This window comes from Capra hircus, chromosome 5 (assembly GCF_001704415.2).
Source record: "Capra hircus breed San Clemente chromosome 5, ASM170441v1, whole genome shotgun sequence".
NCBI classification, from domain to species: domain Eukaryota; kingdom Metazoa; phylum Chordata; class Mammalia; order Artiodactyla; family Bovidae; genus Capra; species Capra hircus.
This window is the reverse complement of record NC_030812.1, coordinates 58,824,555-58,841,815: the sequence shown is the minus strand read 5'-3', so window position 1 is coordinate 58,841,815 and position 17,261 is coordinate 58,824,555. Positions and strand designations below refer to the sequence as shown.

The 17,261-nt window shown below is 40.3% G+C and overlaps 1 protein-coding gene across 5 annotated transcripts in view; it reads left to right on the top strand.

Moving 5' to 3' along the window:
• Positions 1–17,261, top strand: part of NTN4 (netrin 4) — a 130,345-nt gene that overhangs the window by 4,402 nt on the left and 108,682 nt on the right. The gene's annotated exons all lie outside the window — the stretch shown is intronic.

Genomic DNA, 17,261 nt, shown 5'->3' with positions numbered 1-17,261 from the left:
TCTTTTTAGATGCAGGAATTCTTTCTGGGCACACACACACATCAGTTGCAGCTCAGGCTCCTGGGTCTATCCTGGGTGCAAGACCTTCTCAATATTATTCTGCAAAACAGCCCCTTATCTACTAGTCCAGTTTCTATACAGAATGTTTACTCTTTGCTTCATATTTCCCATAGCTTAAGGGGGAGACACACACACATCAGTTGCAGCTCAGGCTCCTGGGTCTATCCTGGGTGCAAGACCTTCTCAATATCACTCTGCAAAACAGCCCCTTATCTACTAGTCCAATTTCTATACAGAATGTTTACTCTTTGCTTCATATTTCCCATTGCTTAAGGGGGAGACTTTTTTTTTTTAAATTTGTATGGATGTACCTAGAAAGCCCTCCCCTACTGAGATATATGAAAACATGGAGTTTGGAGACAATTGGGTGAAAGCAGGTTTAGAGTAGAGTACCTTCAATGTATAGATCAAGAAATATCAATGTAGAAAAAAAAAGAGAAGAGAATATAGTATTAGCACGTGACACAGAGAGTAGATAAGTGGTAGAGACACAGAGAGTAGTTAAGTAGATAAGTGGTTCCCAACTAGAGGTGATTTTGTTAACAGGGGATATTTGGCAATGTCTGGAGACACTTTTGCTGAGGGTGGGGGTGACACGGTTGGTGTCTAGTAGATGGAGACTGGGGTGGTCACTCAGCCTCCTACAGTGTGCAAGATAGCACTCCTCCCATTCCGGTTCCCAGAAAAGAATTAGTCGCTCAAAATGTCAGTAGTGTCAAAGTTGTGAACGTCTGGACCAAGTGTTAAGCATACATCCAGAGACTAAGATAATCATTCTTCCAGCAGTGTTTATATTACTATTCATAGACTTCCCAGATGAGTATATTTAGTAAATATTCATCGAGTCCCTACTAGGTGTCAGGCAGTGCTACAAATTCTGCCCTTGGTTTGGTGCACAGGGCTACTTCTCCCCCCTGCTCCCATAGACATGTGGACTTTTGCCATGTTATCCAGCTGCTGCTGTTTCTGTGTGCGCTCTGCAGACCTGGAACAGTGTTACTGGCACCAGAACCAAGGAGGATACAGCACAAGCAGCACGCAGATGGTGTTCCGTTCTTATTCTTCGTTCCATTCTTCCTTAAGCTGGCTTAGTATTATAAACCTGCGTGCACCCTGTCACGATGGATATTTTTCCAGATACCAGGACAGGAAAGAGAAAGATAAGTTAGACTCTTTGTTTTCTTCTGTGGAGAACACTTTGTGTTGCAAACAAATGAATGGCTTGAACTCTCAAATTGCTTTGGAATTGATCCACAGGCTCATATCAGTTCCCTCCATCTCAGTGCTACTGGGTCATGTTATCTATGAAGTAGCAAAAATAAGAGTTTCAGTAACTAGATGGTAGGCCTGCTTGCTTAGCAAATATCATATTGAATGTATTTCTATGGCCCAGAAATTACTTAGAGATTACTAAAGTAATGACTAAACATTTATTTACTCTACTGCAGAGCAAAATCTTGTTTTCTATAAAGCCAAACTACTTATTGTCATCAATGCTTACATCAAATTTCAAGCAGGTGGAGACTAAAACTTATGGTAGATTGATCTTTCAGTGTGCAGTCACCTTTTATATCTAGTTAAAAAATTTTTTATTGTAGTTATTTCAGTAGACATATTTCAATGGCAAGAAAAACATTAAATGCCATCTAGTTCTCTCTAGAGCATTACTTGTAAGTGTATGTTAAATCATCATAGAATTTCTTTCCCTTAGAGACAGGTTTGGAAATGAATCTTTCCCTCCTGAGTTAGAAGAGAATCTTCCTCAAAGATAAGGACCAGAGGAAGCCTCCTTGGAAATGATCATTATCTACCTCTTCTTTGTTGCTTTGGAATATAAATTAGTCCTGAGCTACAAATTAATTTTTCAGTACAATTCTATAGCATCAGTCACTACTTTTGAAAACTGAGCAGAAAAATAATCCAATTAATCTAGCATTAAATAAGCAGGCTCAGATTTCATTTATTCCTTATTTATAATACTGTAGATCTATATGTTCCTCCATTCTACATAAGACGTCTCAGGCCTTCTCTAGGGATTATCCTACTACTTAGGCTAACGTAAATATATCCCAGTCTTTAAATTTGTTTCCATTGTCCATTCTGAAATACTTCTTTGGGCTTTTTAGGGCTTTGGAGAGTCCTGTCATTTCATGTCTAAGAAAGCAGATACGTCCATCTTCAGAGTGGAAGGCACCAGTCATCTGAAAGAGGAATTTAAAAATACAGGCCTCAAAAATCCACACAGAAGAATACTTTTTAAATACAAGTTTAAGTTTACATAAAACCTTCTAAACTGGTCAGCAGTTTCAAAGAACAGGATATGATTATCCTACAATGTGTCTCATTATAGGAGAGGAGATTGAGGCTCAGAGATAAGGTGATTTGCTCAGCTTACAATTAGTTGGGCTTCCTTGGTGGCTCAGATGGGAAAGAATCTGCCTACAATGCAGGAGACCTGGGTTCAATCCCTGGGTCAGGAAGATACCCTAGAGAAGGGAATGGGTACCCACTCCAGTATTCTTGCCTGGAGAATCCCATGGATGAGGAGCCTTGTGGGCTGTAGCCCATGGGATTGCAAAGAGTCTGACAGGATTGAGCGACTAACACTTTCATACAGTTAGTTATGTGACAGAGCTTGGACTAAATCACAAAGACTTTAAGTATAGTATTTGTTTCATAAAACCATGTTCTCTCACCATTACTGACCTCTAAGAGTTGATAGCAAAAAGATGTCTGCCTTTACCCTCGCTCACTCTCTCACATTTGCTGTTCATTTGGATGTGACAAAAAGGTAAAAAAAAGTTGGCCAAACAGCTTTCTCCTAAGCAAAAGTGTCCTCTGAGATGTTGATGGTGTTCTGGGAATAAAAGTTTCCATAGACAAACTAGGTTGGGAGACACTGACTGGTTTAACAAAATGAGACATTTATAAACACATAAATATTCTCATTATGTGTCCTGTATCTTCAAATGGGAGGTATAGGATGGGACATTCCCAAACTTATTTGCCTATGCAATCCTGTCTTTGCAGAACTCCAATTCTTATCTTTTAGAACTCTAGAGATCTTCAGAGCATAACTTGGGAAATGCTGGGGTGAGGTATTAAGTGCTCCCAAAATCCTGGTGAAAGACACAGACAGGAGGAGATATTGTTCATGGGGCACAAAGTTGCAGTTATGAGAGATGAACAAGTTCTGGAGAACTAATGTACAATAGTATGACTATAGTTGGAGAAGGGAATGGCAACTGACTCCAGTATTCTTGCCTGGAGAATCCCATGGACAGAAGAGCCTGGCAGGCTATAGTCCAGGGGGTCGCAAAGAGTCAGACACAACTGAGTGACTAAGCATGCATGCATTCATGACTATAGTTAACAACACTTTATTGTGTACTTGAAATTTGCCAGGAGGCTGTATCTTAAGTATTCTCACCACAAGTGCTGAAAAATGGTGACTATCTGAAGTGACAGAAATGTTAATTAGCTTGAATGTGGTGATTATTTGACAATATTTATGTTTATCAAATCAGCAAATTGTAAACCTTAAATACATATAATTCTTAATTTCCAAATATACCTCCATTTTTTTTTAAAGGCACAGATGGGCCTGGTGCTTGGCATGGTAGTGAGAGTTGGGGTGGGGAAGACAAAACAAATTAGCTAAGTTATACAGTATGCCAGAGTGTGATGTGTTCTAAGGAGAAAATAAAACAGGATAGAGGATGTGGGGAGGGCTTCCCTGGTGGCTCAGATAATCTACCCGCAATGCAGGAGACCTGGGTTCGATCCCTGGGTCAGGAAGATCACTGGAGAAGGGAATGGCTACCCACTCCAGTATTCTTACCTGGAGAATCCCAGGGACAGAGGACAGCAGAGCCTGGCAGGCTGTATAGTCTATGGGGTTGCAAAGAATTGGACTCGACTGAGCGACTAACACACAGACGGTGGGAAAGCTGGCAGTGGAGGGCTTGCTGTTCTTATAACAGATTGAAGGATTTGTGTTAGATGAAACAGACAGTGATAAGAACTCTGAGTTCCTGGCAAGATTTCATGAGTGAACAAAATCTATAATTAAGGCTTCCTTCAATCTTTCGATATGGAAAAATGAAGTTGTGTATTAAAATAACAAACATTGGTAAAAATCCCTCTTGCTAGTGTTTTTTAGAATGAGAGCATTTGAAAAGGAACCTGAATGTCATAGATGGAAAAGCACATGACTGATGAGTAATCTGAAGCCTGAAAAGAATTAATGTCTTGTCTACAATTACTCAGCTGAAATTTGTATTTCCTGACTTCTCGCCTAGTGCTAACTCCACTGTACTATTGGCTTGGCTAAAAAGTTCATTTGTGGTTTTTCTCTAATATCTTATGGAAAAACCTGAACGAACTCTTTGGGCAGCCCAATCATTTGAAATTCCTTGGTGTCAAGCTGTGTAGTGTGAAAGATGCAAAAACTACATACATTACTTTTCCTTTGTAGTGCTTACAGTCTAGTGTGTAAGAGATTAAATATCATTTATGGACTGATTTGTTAAGTAATATGAGACACTGAGTGATTAATTCCCCCAGTATGTTGTGCAAGTCCTATGGTTTTCAAGATTTGAGTATTTGTTTTAGGCTTTTGAAGAGGATTACATTTCAGTACATTGTGATAAAGTCAGTATGGCACAAATGTGCAGAAAATGATACATTAATCAGGGTTTTATAGGTATTTACATGTATCAGGTACTCAGCAATATTTAGGATTTTTAAAGTGAAAAGATAAAGTAATACACAATTAGGAATACTTTCAAGACACTACTCTGGTTAGCTACTTGTTTTCTTCAGTCATTGAAATATGCTCTTAATTTCCAAATATACCTCCATTTTTCTTTTTAAAGGCACAGATAGGCCTGGTGCTTGGCACAGTAGTGAGAGTAGGGGTGGGGAAGACAAAACAAATTAGCTAAGTTATACAGCATCATCAGTCATGAGAGTCATGGTGGCAGCTCTTATCTACTGAAGCTTTCCCATATGCCAGGCATTCTGTAGGCTTCTCTACATCCCTTATTTTCAAAAGAATGCTGTTAGTTGGGTTTCAGTGTCAACCCTATTTTACAGATAAAGTCCTTGAGACTTAGTGAGTCAGGGTATCTTGGTCAGAGGAAGTAATCGATGCTGGAGTTGGGATGACTAGATTGCCTTAAAATTATTTATATGATTAGGTTTTATTATAACTCAAAAATTTAAAAACAAAACAAAATTAAATTGCTCTGGTAATTATTAAACTGTAAAATTTACAGTTTAATTGATCATTTGTAATATGGCTATGTGAAATTTGGGCTTCCAAGGTGGCGCTAGAACCAGCCTGCCATTGTAGGTAGATATAAGAGACCGTTCCTGGGTGAGGAGAGCACAGCAACCCACCATGGGATTCTGGTGAGAATTCCATGGACAGAGGAGCCTGATGGGCTATGGTCCATGGGGTCGCAAAGAGTCAGACATGACTGAAGCAACTTAGCATGCATGCATGAGAACTTTGTATAATAAAGTTATTTTTTTTTACATTAGATAGAAAAATAATAGGCAAAGACTCCTTGCATTTAATGTTACCCAAGATGATGGTAAAGAATCTGCCTGCCATGCAGGAGACCTGGGTTTGAGCTCTGGGTCGGGAGGATCCTCTGGAGAAGGGAATAGCAATCTACTCCAGTATTCTTACCTGGAGAATTTCATGGACAGAGGTGTGTGGCGGGCTATAGTCCAAGGGATCACAAAGAGTCGGACATGACTGAGTGACTAACAGAAGATCATTTAGCATTAACCATATGGGAATGAGTATTAACAGTTCTTCGGTACCATTTAGCATACTTTTTATTGATTGCTTTGTTTGTTGGGGAGGGTGCGGAGGAAATACTTTTTATCTAGTTGGTAACGGCTTTAAGTAATTTTTCTTAGTTGTTATGCTTTGAAGCATGTTCTCAGCTATAATTTTGTTGAATTTTTTGGAAAATAAATGTTTTATCTGTTTGTTTAGAGTGCTTTGATTATCTACACCCTGGGGCTAGACTACTCCCTTCCTGTAGGGGTGGGGCAGGAGATTTATAAAAGCACATTTAAAAAAATTGCCTTTAGTTTAAGGAAAACCCTCAGGATGGTTATCAATTAAAATTATTCAAAGAAACTACATTGGAAATTAGAAGAAACCCAGAGATTAAATCAATAAACTTTGATTGATTGGTTTCAATGGGTGGATTTTTCTTCTGCAAATACTTTCTTTGTAGCTATTAAAAAAATCTGTTTAGCATCTGTTTGCTCCATATTTGCCAGTATTTCATTGAAATATTGTGGAAACTTTAAGAGATCAGATTGCAAAATGCCGAGTTAGTAACTGATGATTCATGTTGAAAAATTAAGGCTAGACAATAAGGAACAGACACCTGAAGGTCAGGTAGGGCATACAAAGTAGCTTCCTACTAAGGGATGGAGAACGCAAACCAGAATGGGGGTTCTTAGGGGCTGGGCACTTTGGAAGATGAGGGAAATGAGTCATTCCAGAGAATATGGAAGTTATTGCTTCTGATCAGTAATCAGAAGTGTCTGAAAAGTCATTGAATATGAACCGTGTCTCTTCTGCACACCCACGTAATCTGTGTCACTCACATGCAACCTTAGAAAGCATCACTACGATCAAAACTAGTGGAGGTGATGGAATTCCAGTTGAGCTATTTCAAATCCTGAAAGATGATGCTGTGAAAGTGCTGCACTCAATATGCCAGCAAATTTGGAAAACTCCGCAGTGGCCATAGTACTGGAAAAGGTCAGTTTTCATTCCAACCCCAAAGAAAGGCAGTGCCAAAGAATGCTCAAACTACTGCACAGTTGTACTCATCTCACACGCTAGTAATGCTCAAAATTCTCCAAGCCAGGCTTTAGCAATACATGAACCGTGAACTTCCTAATGTTCAAGCTGGTTTTAGAAAAGGCAGAGGAACCAGAGATCAAATTGCCAACATCTGCTGGATCATGGAAAAAGCAAGAGAGTTCCAGAAAAACATCTATTTCTGCTTTATTGACTATGCCAAAGCCTTTGATTGTGTGGATCACAAGAAACTGTGGAAAATTCTGAAAGAGATGGGAATACCAGACCACCTGACCTGCCTCTTGAGAAGTCTGTATGCAGGTCAGGAAGCAACAGTTAGAACTGGGCATGGAACAACAGACTGGTTCCAAATAGGAAAAGGAGTCCGTCAAGGCTGTATATTGTCACCCTGCTTATTTAACTTCTATGCAGAGTACATCATGAGAAACGCTGGACTGGAAGAAACACAAGCTGGAATCAAGATTGCCAGGAGAAATCTCAATAACCTCAGATATGCAGATGACACCACCCTTATGGCAGAAAGTGAAGAGGCACTAAAAAGCCTCTTGATGAAAGTGAAAGAGGAGAGTGGAAAAGTTGGCCTAAACCTCAACATTCAGAAAACGAAGATCATGGCATCTGGTCCCATCACTCCATGGGAAATAGATGGGGAAACAGTGGAAACAGTGTCAGACTTTATTTTTGGGGGGCTCCAAAATCACTGCAGATGGTGATTGCAGCCATGAAATTAAAAGACGCTTACTCCTTGGAAGAAAAGTTATGACCAACCTAGATAGCATATTGAAAAGGAGAGACATTACTTTGCAGACTAAGGTCTGTCTAGTCAAGGCTATGGTTTTTCCAGTGGTCATGTATGGATGTGAGAGTTGGACTGTGAAGAAAGCTGAGCGCTGAAGAATTGATGCTTTTGAACTGTGGTGTTGGAGAAGACTCTTGAGAGTCCCTTGGACAGCAAGGAGATCCAACTAATCCATTCTAAAGGAGATCAGCCCTGGGATTTCTTTGGAAGGAATGATGCTGAAGCTGAAACTCCAGTACTTTGGCCACCTCATGCGAAGAGTTGACTCATTGGAGAAAACTTTGATGCTGGGAGGGATTGGGGGCAGGAGGAGAAGGGGATGACCAAGGATGAGATGGCTGGATGGCATCACTGACTCAATGGACGCGACTCTGAGTGAACTCCAGGAGTTGATGATGGACAGGGAGGCCTGGCGTGCTGTGATTCATGCAATCGCAAAGAGTTGGACACGACTGAGCGAGTGAACTGAACTGAACTGAACTGAACTGAACTATCTCTTCTACTCCTACAGTGTTTACTTCTTGAAGAACTTCGCCTCTTCTCTCATTGTATTTGCTCTGTGGCTCCTAGACCCCCAACTTCTGCATCTAGCATATATCCCCAGAAGGCATAAATGTCCAAATACGTTCAGACAGTACTTCAGGACAGCGAGGAGGCTGGTGCTGAATTGAATTCTGTGAAATGATAATACAATTTATTAAATGTGTCGGACATTACACAACTCCTACATATCCTTTCAAACTAATCATGATTCATTCATTCTTCTTACAAATGTTTATATACTGTCTCCTATGTTCCAGCTATTTTAGGAATGGCGGGTACAGAGCAAAAAGTCAAAAATTCCTGCCCTTGAGATTACATTCTAAGTGTAAGGTGTTAAACAAGTTAAGTAAATAAAATATATGGGATGTTTCATAGTAATAAGTGTAAATTTTATGAAAAATAAAGAAGCAGGGAAGGGGACTAGGTAGTAGAAAGGGGGTTTTAAATGTTTAGACAGCTTCCAGGGAACGCCTTAATGGGATTTTTGAATAAGGACCTGAAGGGAAACAGAAATGAGTCATGGATATGTCTAGGGGAAGGGCAAAGGTCCTGAGGAAGTCTACCTCCTGCCGTCAGGACAGTGAGGAGGCTGGTGCTGAGACAGAAGAGTTGAGGTGTAGTATAACAGGTGAGGTCAGAGGCCAGAGAGATAATGGCAAGCTATGGGAAATTATGCAAATCCTCATAAGCAGGTGTCCAGGATGGCCCAAATTTACACCAAGATTTATTAATAGTATTCCTTTTCACTCTCAAAGAGGTCCCAATCTGGACAATAAATTTTTATAAAGTCATTGAGTTTTACTCTGAATGATACTTGACACCATTGGAGCTTTAAGCAAAGGGGTAATATGATCAATTTATTTTTAATATGATTTCTCTGGTTTGTGGGTTAAGGAAAGACCAAAGAGGGAAGCAGAGAGACCAGCTAGAATGCTATTGCCGGTAATTTCAGGCTAGATCTGATGGCGCATGAACAGAAGGTTGCAGTGGAAATGGTGAAAAGTAGTTGAGTTCTGGATCAGTGTTATGGATAAAGCCCAGAGCATTTGTTGGCAGGTTGGGTGCAGGTATGAGAGAAAGAAACAGATAAGAATGTTTCTAGCCTGAGCACCTGAAGAATGCGACAGCCAGTTACTGAGGTGGAGAAGACTCTAGAAGGAGTAGATTTGGAAAGGAAAGTCAGGAGCTCATACATGGACACATTAGGTATGTTGCCTGTGACACATCCAAGTGGAAATACTGAGTAGGCAGTTGGTTCTGGGAGTTTAAAGTTCAAAGGGGAGGTCTGAACTAAATATATACATTCGGGAGTCATTTGCACAGAGATGATATTTAATGCCATGAAATTGGATGAGATCATCAAGGGAGTGGGTGTGGACAGAAAAGAGGAAAGTCCAAGAATGGAGCCCAGGGGAGGATCAAAGTTATTCCGTTGACTCTGCCATTACCAAAAATACTTGCAACTGCCCAGGCATATACAAAGACCAGTCTTACCAACCTGCAGATTCAATGGCTGTTTAATTAAGCAACATCATGAATTTGAATAACATTGACTTGCCACTGGCAATACAGTGGGTACAAATTCTAAAATGAAGAGTAAGAGGGAAGGCATGAAATTTGCCACTTTAGATTTTCAAAAGATGAATTAAAACAAATAGGGAGACAGGAAAGACTGGTCAGATAATGATGATAGAAAAGGGAGAGGGAACAGTATTGAAGGAGAAAGACATCTTTGAAAACGTTATGCTGAAAGAAAAGTGCTGATTTTAGGGGCTTTCAGATTTTAAGGGCCTCACGTTCCATTTTATCTTGACGCATCCAACTTTTAATCCTTTTTTGACTCTAAATTCCAGCTATAGGAGAAATTTGGCAGGATGATTTTTTAGAAGTCATTTTTAATATCCATGAGCTGTCACAGCATTGGAAATGAAATTAACATAGAGCATTGTACACATTTTTTTCTGCTTAACGAGTTGTGAAATTTAATTTGCAGAAGTGATGGAGAGCATCTACCTAAGGCAAGAATGTTGTGCAATTAATCTCAGTTATGTAAAAGTATTTACATTTTCACAATCTCAGAAAATGTTACTGTTTTAATGAATGTTTAATTGTTCTCTTAAGGAGAAGAGAAAAGTATCATTTAGAGATCACAGAAAAATGTGCCAGTTTCTCTGTTGGGCATTTTGTATACATCTCACTTTAAGAAACAAGCTGTTTTCCTGGATGGTTTGTCTTATTAACAAACAAAAAGAAAACACTGATCCTCTTTCTTGTCATATTTCACTTCTCTTCCTAACTTTCCTGTAACAGAGAGAAGCAGAAGTCTTTCAAGGCCTCCGCTATGTTTGCAGACATTACTTTACACTTCATAATCACATAGTTCCTAAAACAAAACAAAAAAATTATGAAGAACATTCAGATGTTTTCTGGGTGACATCATCTGTGCTAACACTCTTTCAGCAGCTACTGGAAAAGGTTTTGGTGTTTTAAAATTACATTGAAAAGAGAAAATTTAATCACTCTCTTATACTATTTAATCTCCATTAAGAATTTATGTTTCTTTTTATGTCAGTCAACCTGACCTTTCTGAAGTTTCTGAGGTTTTCCATCAGCTCCATTTGTAATTGATTCCTACAGTTTTCTCATATCCTATATCCCAGTGAATAGCCTTCTGACTCCACCTCTACCTCCAAATAAGAAGCAAAGATAAATGGAGGTCACATGGACCAGTGCTCTGGCTCTTCCAGGAGAACTAGGCATCTCATCTCCAACAACCCATGTTTCCCCTCCCAGTACATCTAAAGGGGTAGGACACTACAGTCACCCTGTTGGAACAATAGCTCCCTCTCTGATGATTATCAAAGTTCAGAAGAACTGAGGTCCACTAGGGGATCCTTCCTAGAACAGGGGGTGTAGTGAAGAAGTGTAGTTTGTAATAACAAACAGGTAATTAATTGTCAGCTCCTCCTCTGCAGATCCCTAGCTCCCTTCCTTCCCTTATCAATTCCTATTTTTGTTACTTTTGGCCATTTTTCTTTCTATTTTTTATTTCTTCCTTTTAATAATCTAGTTCCACATTAGACCACTTATTTTCTCTCCTCTCTGGCCCCCACATAGCTATTTGTCTGCAAAAGTGGGCATGATACCCAGCTTGTTCCCATGATTTTCTCTTGAATCTTCTATGAGTCTGCTCAACTCCATTGCCCTCTTGTCTGTCCATCTCAGCCCAGTTCTAATCAATTCTACTGTTCACCTTCTTATTCCTTCAGCTAAAGAGCTGAACTCTAATGGTAAAATAATAACACAATTGTGCTTAGAGATGCCTCTACAAATTTTTTTTTTCCCACTCTGAATGTGGCCCTTAAATTACCCTGGAAATCCTTTTTTCCCTTAACTCTTCTCCATTCCTGTAGTGATTCTTTCAAAGTGTCTTCTCCTCTCCCTAAGACCCCTCCTCATACTCAATGCTTGCTCTCAGCCACAGAGCTTACCTCTTGTCTCAGTGAGAAAATAAAAACTGAAATGAATGGTTTTACTGTCTAACCCAGAAAGGCCCATCAAGACAAAAACTGAGACCCATATTCCATCCTTTCTCTCCTTCACCAGCTTTAGACGTTCACCAGGGCCTGTCCCATTCTGCTACTGGGGTCTCTTTTGAGTCTGTACGCTTCTCTCTATCTCTAAGCTACCAGTGATGGTGCAGACCATTTCTATGCCTTATAGATATGTCCTCTCTACCTGAGAGTTCACTCTGTTCAGTCTTTCTTGCTCCCCAATCTATTCTCTATATTGTACTCTGAAGGATCTTTGTGAAATCCAAAATGTTTCTCTGCTTAAAACCCTTCACTGACTCTCCAGTTTCCTCACACATTGTCCACACTGTTTAATGCCAGGCCCTTTCTGAATGTCTGCTGTCTCAGCCTCCTCACTGCCTCTTACTCCCCAGCCTCCAGCTCTACCTGTGGAACTGCTTGTTTTACCCCAAGGTGCCATGCTTTTTCTCATCCCCTGACCGTTGCACACATGCTTCCGGTTCCTGAGATGCTCCTCTTCCTGAGTCCTACCTCTATCCATTTAGCTAAGTTGTCACTCATATATTCTGGGGAGACAGACAGATAAAAGATTAGATAATTCCTACTCATCCTTAAGGACTTGGCTTACTCTTCACCTCTTTCCCAAACTGTGGGTTAGGTGCGTGATGTATGTGCATCACGCATGTGCACTCTTGGCACACGCTCACCTCTGCTGTGGCATTCATCACATTGTTTAATGAGTTCCTTAAGACAGTCCAGACCGCACTTTCAGAAAAACTACCCTTGCCTCTAACATGTTGCCTGATAAATAGTTGTTTATCAAATACATGGATTCTGAGGCATTCAGTTTAGTCGCTCAGTTGTGTCTGACTCTTTGTGACCCCATGGACTGCAGCACGCCAGGCCTCCCTGTCCATCACCAACTCCCAGAGTTTAATTGAACTCATGTCCATTGAGTTGGTGATGTCATCCAACCATCTCATCCTCTGTCATCCCCTTCTCCTCACGCCTTCAATCTTTCCCAGCATCAGGGTCTTGTCAAATGAGTCAGTTCTTTGCATCAGGTGGCCAAAGTATTGGAGTTTCAGCTTCAGCATCAGTCCTTTCAGTGAATATTCAGGACTGATTTCCTTTAGGATGGAATGGTTGGATCTCCTAGCTGTCCAAGGGACTCTCAAGAGTTTTCTCCAACACCACAGTTCAAAAGCATCAATTCTTTGCACTCAGCTTTCTTTATAGTCCAACTCTCACATCCATACCTGACTACTGGAAAAACCATAGCCTTGACTAGACAGACCTAATGTCTCTACTTTTTAAAATGCTGTCTAGGTTGGTCATAACTTTTTTCCAAGGAGCAAGCATCTTTTAATTTCATGGCTGCAATCACCATCTGCAGTGATTTTGGAGCCCCCCAAAATAAAGTCTGACACTGTTTCCACTGTTTCCCCATCTATTTGCCATGAAGTGATGGGACCAGATGCCATGATCTTTGTTTTCTGAATGTTGAGTTTTCAGCCAACTTTTTCTCTCTTCTCTTTCACTTTCATTAAGAAGCTCTTTAGTTCTTCTTTGCTTTCTGCCAAAAATGTGGTGTCATCTGCATATCTGAGGTTATTGATATTTCTCCCGGCAATCTTGATTCCAGCTTGTGCTTCATCCAGTCCAGCATTTTGCGTGATGTACTCTGCATATTAGTTAAATAAGCAGGATGACAATATACAACCTGATGTACTCCTTGCTCTATTTGGAGCCAGTTTGTTGTTCCATGTCCAGTTCTCACTGTTGCTTCTTGACCTGCATACAGATTTCTCAGGAGGCAGATCAGGTTGTCTGGTATTCCCATCTCTTTAATAATTTTCCACAGTTTGTTGTGATCCAAACAGTCAAAGGCTTTGGTGTAGTCAATAATACAGAAGTAGATGTTTTTCTGGAACTCTCTTGCTTTTCCAATGATCCAATAGTTTTATGTTTGCAATTTGATCTCTGGTTCTGAGGCATTATCATTGTTAATATTATTGGTGCATTCATGTGGGCATGCTTTGTTGCTTCAGGAGTGTCCATCTCTTTGTGACTCTATGGACTGTAGCCTGCCAGGCTCCTCTGTGGGGTTTCTCAGACAAGAATACTAGAGTGGGTTGCCATACCCTCTTGCAGGGGATCTTCTTGACCTGAGGAATCGAACCTGTGTTTCTTAGGTCTCCTGCATTGGCAGGCAGATTCTTTACCACTAGTGCCACCTGGGAAGCCTGATATTATTGGTAATGACTACTTATTACCTTTAGTTGTTTAAAGCATCTTTATGGCAGACAGAGGGTCAAACATGACTGAATGACTAACACTTTCACTTTCACCTGGTGTACAGGTACACTAAACAGTCTGTTTGAGAGATGACTTGCTAAATATCTGTTAAATTAGCCATTTAGGATGACAGATTCTAAGGCAGATAGTTGACTAGTACAATTTCTGAACAAGAACAATGTCTTAGCCTCTATCCCTTTACAAACCCAAACAACAGGCTGTATTTCTAATCTGCAAAGTCCTGACACAAAGCAGTTTAGATGGAAAGATACAAATCCATCAACATCTCTTGGAACACAATAGAAGGGGTGTGAAAAGGTTAACAGGGAGATTTTGTTTAGTTTTTCATCAGTATCACTGGAAATGATTGCTTCTGCAGTGCTTCCAACTGGATTTCTCTTCACAGTGCTATCCTGGGTGCAAAGGTGTTTTTTGGTGTGTGTGTGATTCTGGAAAAGAATCACAATAATACACTGCCTCTTGACAAACCTGTGCAGCTGTGTGGTTCACTCAGTTAAACTGCCAAGCTTGTTACTCCCTCTCCCAAAGAATTACTCTTTCAAGTAAGCTAAATGCCCCTCACCTGGATTTCTAGAGTTGGGAGGAAAAAGAGGTTTAAATATTATTTTCTTTAAAAAAAAAAAAAACCTTAAAAATATAAAACTTGTAAACTAAGCTGCTTCAGTTGTCTTCAACTCTTAGTGATCCATGGACTGTAGTCCACCAGGCTCCTCTGTCCACGGGGATTCTCCAGGCAAGAATGCTGGAGTGGCTTACTATGCCCTCCTCCAGAGGATCTCCCTGATCCAGTGATCAAACCTGCGTCTCCGGCATTGGCAGGTGGGTTCTTTACCTCTAGCGCCACCTGGGAAGCTCCTATTTCCTATTACCTGAACTTTCGTGTAGTATATTCCTGCCTTCAGGGAATTCACATCCTAATTGGGACTTTCTCTTAAAGTAGAAGTAATAATTGCAAGGCAGAGAAGGGAATTGCATGGAAAAGTGCACATGTGTGAAGAAAGTCAACCCTTAGAATGACTGGAGAGTCTGGTATGGTATGGTGTGGAGAGGAGAGAGAGCTGAGGGGAGATGAGGCTGACCCTGAAGGCTCAGGTCGGATTATATAGGGTCTAGTATGCAAAGTATTTTGGATTTGATCCTATAGGTAGCAGAGATCAATCAACAGTTCTGAGTAAGGATAACATAATCAGAGCTGTTTAAGAAAAACAGCTCAGGGAACAGTATGAAAGAGTCTTGAGTAAAATTTATGACATTAAACTTAATTGTGGTAAATTCCTCTTTTAAAAACTCAGCTGTACTACTACCAAAGAGGTGTGACTTATCAGCCATTCATGTGAAAAAGACCTGAGGGTTTCAGTTGAGTGTAATCTCAGTGTGAGTCAACTGTACACAATGACTGCCAAAAAAGCTAATGCAATCTTAGGCTGCATTAATAGGAGAATAATGCTCCAAACGAAAGAGAATAGTGCTTCTGTTGTGTTCTCTAGTCAAAGCATAGCTCGAATATTATGTTCAGGTCAAGATATTCCTATTTAGAGAAGGCTGAGCAGAACTTGTGAGATCAGTTAGAAACCTCATTATATAATGAACAATTAACTTGGGATATTTAGCCTATGAGAGAGGATTTATGGATGTTCAGGAATTGCTAGCATTCTTCAGATATTTGAAGAGGGATTAAATGGACTCTGATGCTTTTCGGAAAGCAAGAGTTTGACCAAAGAAAGACTTTCTTAAAAACTGGATGTATCCAAAAGACAAAGTGAGGCCCCTTGCATTTCTCATCCCATGAAGTGTTTCAGCAAGACCTGAATGAGCCTCTGTGAGAGATGTTATGGAGAGGATTTGTGTGCAGATTTGAAGATTTGTTTCAGGACCCCTTAATGTCTCATCCACCTCTGAATACAAGGGTTATACCATAGAGTGAGTTAATTCTTTACATTCAAACTACTCCAATAGCAGGGGTCTTAGCTTCAGACTGCTTAGCTAATCACATCAGTCTTCTTGCTAGCTAGACAGGAGCCTTCAATTTCAGTCTAATCTTTGTGGGGATATCTGTTTTTTTTGCTAAGTGAGAGGGTCCTTCTTCTCAATCACTGAACATAAGGATCTCACTTAACTGCTAAAGAAAAGGTTGACAGGAGAAAAAGAGACTCTACTCTCCGAGTCTCTATTTTGTGTGAAGAGATGATATTTTATCTACGGCTTACACTACTAGATGCAATGTGGTAGCATATGTGTAGGAGCTGGAGCCTATATGAGGTCCGTCACCAGGTTCTGGTGTTTCTATCTCTAAATTGGTTCTCACCTCCACTGTCATCATGTTGATTCAAGCTCCCTCATCTCAAACCCAATCCTCTCAAGTAACTTAAATGACTCTCTCTTTAATTTAGGGGTCTTATGAGCAGCCTTGGGTTATGTCGAGTATGGCTATCATGCAGTTTCTTGACAACACTTTATTGAGCTGGGCTTCAGCAATATGTGAACTGAAATCTTCCAGATGTACAAGCTGGGTTTTGAAGAAGCAGGGGAACCAGAGATCAAATTGACAACATTCATTGGATCATAGAGAAAACAAGAGAGTTCCAGAAATACATCTACTTCTGCTCCATTGACTATGCAAAAGCCTTTGACTCTGTGGATCACAACAAAGTGTTGAAAATTCTTTAAGAGATGGGAGTACCAGACCATCTTACCTGTTTCCTGAGAAACCTGTATGTAAGTCAAGAAGCAACAGTTAGAACTGGATATGGAACACTGAGTGGGTTCCAAAGGGAAAGGAGTACAACAGGGCTGTATATCGTCACCCTGCTCATTTCACTTACATGCAGAGCTCATCATGCAAAATGCAGGCTGGATGAGTCACAAACTGGAATCAAGATTGCTGGGAGAATTATCAACAACCTCAGATATGCAGATGATACCACTCTAATGGCAGAAAGTGAAGAGGAACTAAAGAGCCTCTAGATGAGAGTGAAAGAGAAGACTGAAAAAGCTGACTTAAAACTCAGCATTCAAAAAACTAAGACCATGGCATCTGATCCCATCACTTTGTGGCAAATAGAAGGGGGAAGAGTGGAAGCAGATTTTATTTTTTTGGGCTCCAAAATCACTGTGGATGGTGACTGCAGCCCTGAAATTAAAAGATGCT